This window comes from Salvia hispanica, chromosome 3 (genome assembly GCF_029641045.1).
Source record: "Salvia hispanica isolate PSC_SH4W2 chromosome 3, Shi_PSC_v1, whole genome shotgun sequence".
NCBI lineage: Eukaryota > Viridiplantae > Streptophyta > Magnoliopsida > Lamiales > Lamiaceae > Salvia > Salvia hispanica.
In genome coordinates this window covers 36,184,120-36,192,367 of record NC_142694.1, presented here as the reverse complement: position 1 = coordinate 36,192,367, position 8,248 = coordinate 36,184,120, and the positions used below count along the sequence as shown (strand labels likewise).

Here is an 8,248-nt window from a genome sequence, read left to right as displayed (position 1 = left end):
AATCAATACGTATATGTATTAAATATTAATGTATAGTATAAACTAATACGAACATTTTATTTTGCCAAATATTATTAAATTGTTTAATTTTAATAGTTTATCATTATCTTAAAATCTAAAAGTCGTAATACTAGTAGGAGTATTAAATATCTCGTGTGTGTAAAATAAAATCCCAGGATTGCTGCAGAAATCTTTGCTCAATACTAGTCCACGTGGCCTCTAATATTGACCAGCCATTATTTTTATTTGCGGAAAAGCCCTGCCCAGATCCGTAATTCTCGGAGGCCCCTCACTATGAGTCTTCCCCCAAATCAAAATAAGGAATTGATGCTAAATTGCTAGTAATTCATACTAGTATTTCACAATCTGAAGAAGTGATAGTAGGAGTATCATTTTTATATATTAATTTTATGATAACATACGAATAAAATAAATTAACAGCTGTATAACCTATTTACATATACAGTATATAACAGTAAAATGAGAGTTCTATTGAAGAGAGTTTGGTTTTAGTTGTTCCACTGATTTGCTTTGAATGAGAAAAATTACTTTTGCTATTATAATCCATCATAAGATGGTGTCCGATGATAAGGTATAGATTATTGTGTAGGTGAGTTTGAATCTTAATATTTCAGTTTTGATTACTTAATTAAGTTAGTTTCACTAGTTTAGTTCAGTTTTTTATTTTGATATGGATTAAGAAAATGCATTTTTTCGATTTTGATGAAAGAAAATTTTGAAATAATTAAACTAGAAAAATAAATTGTAATTTGGGCCATGGAGTCGTATATAATGGAGGGAGTACTAACCAATACGAATTCCACAACTAACATTAAAATATTAGTTTTTTATCATTCAATTTGCATGAAAATCGAGTTAGACATATGATTTTTTGGGTATCTTGGCCTAACTTTACAATCCATGATCCATCCCTTCACATTTCCCAATGAATGAAACGATGAAGAAGAATGTCGACAAAAATCAGCAGATAAATTGCGAAGGATGTGACTTATTTTTATAAATATGCATTTTTATATCTTTATAATTTTTTATATTAATAATCAATAATAATCAGTGACGGATTTAGGGGTGGATGTTGCTTTACTGTGGTGTTAAAGGATGGTCTCTATCTAATTATGTCCATAGTTGACTTGTATATATAAAGTAAGGAAGATAAAATTTTCAATTTTAAACTTATGTAACTTGGAACACATTTCCAAATTGCAATTTGAATACAAGAGACAAACTAATACTCCTAATACTCGCATTTAAATCCTGAATTTTAGGAACTCTTATTCTTGGTTAATTACATCTTGAACGCATGAAAAACTATACAACCTTTGCGCCGAACACAAATTAAATTTTTCCTCCTACCTAACCCAATATTTTAAAAATAGTTCTAATTTTTCATTTTATTCTTTCCATCAAAATTAGAAAAAAATCTATTTATGATAATTTTTTTATCTCGAAAGATAAGTCTTATTGTTCATTAAGAATATTAGTACAATTATTCTTACTTCTCAATTTTACGTTTAAATTTGTGTCGTCCACTGCATAGACTAAATTTGGTGAACGCAGGATGTGAAATTAATTTATACAATAAAATAATGAAATAGAATTTTCTTTTTCTTTTCTTTTTTGGTTTGAATTTTGTTTTCTTAATTTGGTCTTATATGTCGGCATACAAGTGCTGTTTCTTGATCACGTATTGCATGTCACATTCAACATGTCATTTTATATAAAAAAAATTGTTCAACATTCTCCTACATATTTAATTAACAATTAAGTATAGGAAGAAAGGTGGTTGAAATGTTGCAAAAGTACACAAGATGAGTTTGTACAGAAATGGTTGGCAAAAAACAAAATAGACTGTAATTAATTAAATTAATTATGCGTTTGTATTGGGCATATAAAATAAATAATACCTAATTAGAAATAAAAATGAATTAAGCTTGATTAGTTTAGGCTACCTTTATTATTTAAAATAAGAAAGAAGATGATATTTGTTAGAAAAGTTAAAAATCATCGCAAAGCAAGTGCACGTTTAGACATTAATTATTCAACATTAATATTAATAAATTGATTCACGTCCTTTATTGCTCTCAAAGCAAATCTGCGTAGATGAATCATGAGACAGTAGTCTAAATAAACTCATTCAAAATAATGAACATAGTTAGCAATGTCAAACGTTGTTAATTAGGAATTTAGGATAATTTCTTAGATTGATTAGGGAAATCAAAATATAGCAAATAATTGCTTCAAAAAACAAATGGAGCCAATTATTATTTAATAAAGGTTGGGGCCCAAAATATGACCGACCCGGTCGACCCAGAGGGAGCAAGAGTATTACTTTAATGAATGTATAACTTATAGTTAAATAATTATTTTAATATTCGTTAATTTATTTGGTGGTTAATTAATTATAGGGCAAAATGTTTTGATTGAGTTGTTTTATGGACAACTTGATAATGGCTCAAGTCTTTAAAGTCAAATTGAACAAGGCCTATTAAAAAACTCTCAACTTAACAAATCCGACTTGTTACATTCAAACTTGAACATGACTCATACACGACATGATCTTGGTCACACTTAGGATCCTATTCGGGTTCACAAAACATGATAACAAGATGAGTCGGACACAACAAACATGATAACGACAAACAATTTAGATGTGTTGTGAATGAGATATGACTTGACAACGGTATGATAGTGGACGTCGTGTTTGTGAAGACAAGAAATGTAATGGATCGAGACGACTATGAAAAGTGGAAAACCGATAATCTAATTTTAACTCTAAAATGTAATAGAAATAAAGAATTTAAATAGTTAAAACATTAATATTAATTATTAATGAGTTACCGAATCCGCTCTATATACCCTGATCTAAAATTACCATGTTCTTGTTCCATCGATCTAATAAAGATACAAAGTTGATATGATCTGATACTATTCCATTAATTTTATGAGTATATTCTTATTTTGTTGAAAATGATCCTCCTAATTAACAATAATGAATATTAAATGCCGCTAAATAGTCCAAATAATAGGACTCGTCAACTAGGTCAAATTAATAATTGAAGTCTAAGTATTGAAATGAATAATTTATTACAAAAAGTTGATCTAACCGTCGCGTGGGATCTTGTTTTTGAATTTATAGAGTATGTAAGGCCTGAGCTGGCTAATGTAGTTGTAGATAATTATTTGTAATCACACCTTGTCTCAAATTGATCAATTTACCGTGATTACCTTTTCAAATTATTCATCATTGTACATTTTTTCTTAATCATTTGGATAATGTGAAGTTTTTATGATATACTAATAACGCTTAGTTTGTTTATGTTGTTAGATAAAAACTACGACTAAATCGAGATTAAATAAGTGGAGTACAATTGTGTTTAGAAGATAAAAATAAAAGTTACTCCAAATTAATTTTGATTTTTTGTTATTGCTTGCTAGATAAGATTAAAAATAGGATGATTTAACTTATATATGTTTGGTGGAATAGATTAAAAATAAGATAACGGATCCGACTTTTGAATAACAAACGGAACATTGGGTAGAAAAGATTTGAATTTTAGTTTGCATATAATGACATGATGTTGCTAAAGTTGCATATTAATTAATTAGCGTCACAAATAATTGATTTGTGATAGGTACTTATTTTGTTCCCCACATGCAGAACATGCAATATTCACTCTACTGAAAAAGCATAATAGTAATTGATTCTTTGATTATTAGGTTTGGCAGGATTCCAATATAGTTTCGAACTGGTTCAAAAATTAATTTCAATTGTTAGTATTCATTCTATTAAGTGTATTAGGATATTAGCGACAATTTAAACGATTAAATGGTAGTAATTATATATTTTTTTATTAAGATATATTGTGATTATAAGTTTTAGTAATTGAATTGTTATAGTAATGGAAGTATATGCATCTGACGGGTAACACAATAAATCCAGTACTTAATTTATAAGGAATTAAAAGGTGCAACTTTAATCCAAAAATTTATGTATTGCTCGGTTGCTGTTTATTGTGCATCATTCTTTCCAAGGATTATATTTTGTGTCTTGTAGTGAAAATAAATAAAAGAAAAACGTGGTAATATGTCACACCTATTACAATCATTACATTAAGAAATGATTATTACTTTCATTGAGTCAAAGAGTAGAGACATAAATTGAAAATAAACCACGCATTTCACATGATCACATTTATTACTACGACCAACTATATATATGAATATATGATCACCCACTGTCAAAATAATTGACCATTATGGCAAAAAGAGGTAAATTAATAAATATCAAAAGGCTATTGGCATTTATATCGTACTATCATAGCATTGAATATTTTGAAGCGAATATTTGAAGGTACATATACCAACATATCATACCAAGAATTGCAAGAAAAATAAAAGATATAACAGCCAAGGGTTTAGGGTTTAGCCCTAATAAGCTAATCACTTAACCCCTTCAAACAAAAAATACCACAATACATTGAGTTTTGACTTTTGACATTTTGATAAAACACTTTCAAACAAAAACACAATACATTTGCATTTCATAGTATCTGTGATACGTTCCTCGTCAGCTAAAATGGCAATGAGGAGTTAATCAGGGTGGGTGGACGCAGAAAAAAAATGTTGGCAAATGCTCTAATGTTAGTATTTGTTTTGTTTATACATTTGATTGATTCTAATATAACAATAGTTATAATTATAAACGAGGCTATATCACAACTGAATGAAAATCAAAGCTCGATTTGATTATTTTCTCTATAAACTTTAAATAAATGAATAAGATAACAATTTGGACTTTGATTTTAATTAATTTGTAAATTTGACAATGTGAATAACAATTTTTTATGCATTGTATAAAACTAAACAAGTAATGATAAATGTGGATTAAACAAGAGTGGTGATCACAAAGCATCAAATACGCAACATAACACATACTAGGTTAACGTCAAAATTACTTTTTAACACTGCCAAATTCCTTTCTTATTGCTACTTATTTATGCAATTTAAGCCCTTTCTATTCCTCCAGTCTCAAGCAATTTTCTATGTAAGGTCAACTTAGTAAGAGCCGAAGAATCGAAGATAACTCTTAAACAATTTTGACAAACTCACCAATACAGAAAGGAAAAAAACAAAGAGGTTGCAATACATGTTTATAGGTATTAAATTTGAGAATGAAAATGGTAGAACATGGAAAGAGATTTATAATTGGGACCAATTTGTAGCAGTTGGGGCCTAATCTTGATCTACAACCATTCAATTACTCATTTGATGCATGTGACAAAAGTTGGTTGGGTACATGCACCTTCTTCCTATGATTGTCTACCTTAAATCCGTTTCCTTTTTAATTTTGCCTTCCTCTATTATAAGATGATAAAGTTTCAATTTATAAATACTATTGCAAATGATACCTTATAATTTTGCTATAACTTTGGAATATTTTAATCTACTATTACATGGGTAAATTATAATTTTAGTGGATCAATATACCTATTGCTAGTAGCTATCTTCTTACTATGTGAAATGTAATAATTAAAATATTATGAAAAATGTAAACAATCAGCTGGTTTGCCCGAGAGGTTAAGGGGGAAGACTTAAGATCTTCTGCACATAAGTGCGCATGGGTTCGAACCCCATAGCCAGCATTTTTTTTATTTTTTCACTTATTAAATACTTATATCTTTTTTAATTTTTTCATTTATTAAATACTTATTTCTTTCATGTTAAAAACTTTTCATTCCTTATATAAACACTTTAAATTGCTTATTCTTTTCATTTTATTTTTTCATCTATTAAATACTTATTTCTTTCATGTTAAAAACTTTTCAATCCTTATATAAACACTTTAAATTGCTTATTCTTTTCATTTTATTGTATATTTCGATTCTTACATATACATTTCTTAATAGCATATGTGATCTTATTTTTTATTATTCTTTTAAATCCGGGGTTATAATGATTTTTTTATGTTTAAATAGTCACATATACAGTTATTGATTACTTTAATTGTTTCACAGTCTATACTTATTAATTATAAATTTATCCACCATATTTACCCTTCCCCCAATTTTTCTATAGCCTCTCATTTATAAAAAAATAACACTATAAGTAATTACGAATATACTTATAATATTACTTTTATTAATGTTTCCTCTCATTTATAAAAAAATAACACTATAAGTAATTACGAATATACTTATAATATTACTTTTATTAATGTTTTAAATTTGGGGTTATAATGAGAAATAGTCTGGTATGGCAAATCTAGCCTGAAAAAGCCAACTTATTGGCCCAAATCCAATATAGTAGTAGTAGTATATTATTATATTTTATTTTTCTTTAAATTCAGGGTTATAAAATGGGAAATTGGTGGCTACATATAATAGTATATGTAATATCATTTTTTATTATTAGTTTAAATCCGGGGTTATAGTTTATTATTTCCAATATAATATTGTAAAAGAGAATAATCATATCTTATGCAACTTATTGTGTAGAGTACCCTTTAAATAGTTAAACAGGGAGTGAAAAGCAATGTACATGGTAAGATTTACAATGAGAAAGAGAATAATAATATCTTATGCAACTTATTGTGTCAAACTGTCAATCACTTAATTGAAGTAATTGATTTTATTCATAATCTTTTCCTTTTCTAATAAATGTAAGTATCATTTTTATCACTGTTTTAAATCCGGGGTTATAACGAGAAATTGGAGGCTATATATAGAATCACCCTTTTATTAATTAAGATATGGAGTAATTGTGTGATATGAAAAACCTAGCCTGAATCTTTACCAAAAAAAAAAAACCTAGCCTGAAAAATCCGTACATTTTAGCCCAAATCCAACCCATTTTTTGTGCGCTTTTCATCATTATTATTACTATGAAAATCCTCTCTTTAATTTTTTACAGATCTAATGTTTAATTAATCAATTAATACTCTTTTTGCCCTAATATATAATCTATCTATACATATATAAAAGGCGAGTTTTGGCCTCTATTTTGAATATTGATAAATTTTGGGCATGATTTTAAATATTTATGAGTTTTGAACTAAATTTGAATATTTATGAGTTTTATATTAGATTGTGAATATTTATAAATTTTGGATAGTTCTCAATAAATTAAAATATTTGGAGTAAGTAACTGCCATGAATAAATATTTATATGTAAAAAACAACATGGATCTTTAGATTTTAAACTCATTTTATTTATTATTTATATGTAAAAAACAACATGGATCTTTAGATTTTAAACTCATTTTATTTATTTTCAGTTGGCAACGAATTTTGATATGTAAAATTTTTAATAAATCTTTACAATATAAAGGGCAAGCTTTGAGGATACTGACTCGACTTATTTTTAACACAAGTATACTCGCAAGTATACGAGGCTAATGTAGCAAATAGTAAGCAAAGAGTATCGTATCCACAGAGACAACGAGTGTCAACCTAATTACCACGAACCAACCTCAACTACTATCTAGATGAATCGGATTTTTGGGTTTTCTAAATCTATTTAAAAGCAAGGTAAAAACAATTAAAAACAACTAGAGAACTAAAAGCAAATAAGAAAACGGATGTAGATTAAAGATGAGAAGGGCAGAATCCTACGGGATCGATAACAACTATCCTATGCTCAACTAACTTCCTAACTATGCCAACAAAGGGTCTCAAGGGTTATTAAGCTATCACTAAGGTAAAACTATATCTTTTCTCAAAGCATATAATTTGTAGATTGCTACCTAGAACCGAAGTCTCCTTCCTAGAACTAAGGCAACAACTCCTAATAGCTCCTAAGATACTTAGCTTCATTCAAAGGCTCAAATCTCTCGATTATATTGGCAAAGACGTCAATTTCTTCTCTTTCAAATTAAACTACTCACTTCTCAGTTCTTGTAGTAAAATCCACATGCATTTATAAGGTGATCAGTCAAATAAATGTATAAGCACAGAAGAAATCAAAATAACCACATGAGCCAAGGTATAGAAAAAGGAAATCAATTAAACATAAGAATCATTGTATCTCCCCCGTAGAACTCTACGAAGGATTTAGCTACTCATGTTCATCACAAAAGTCAAAGAAATATTCAAAGAAATAATCAAAAACATTGTTTGAACAAGAATAAGACTAAAGGTAGAAACTCCTAGAATTGGATTGGGCGGATTGGAGGTCTCGTCTTCAATCTTGCGATGAATACTCGTCCTATGCTCGTTCTTCTCTTCTTCCT

General features: G+C 28.2%; 1 non-coding gene across 1 annotated transcript; it reads left to right on the top strand.

Annotated features, from left to right (window-relative positions):
- The first annotated feature begins 5,580 nt into the window (after positions 1-5,580).
- On the top strand, positions 5,581-5,663 carry TRNAL-UAA (transfer RNA leucine (anticodon UAA)). Its single transcript has one exon. It is a non-coding gene; the product is annotated as a tRNA-Leu (tRNA).
- Positions 5,664-8,248: the final 2,585 nt, after the last annotated feature.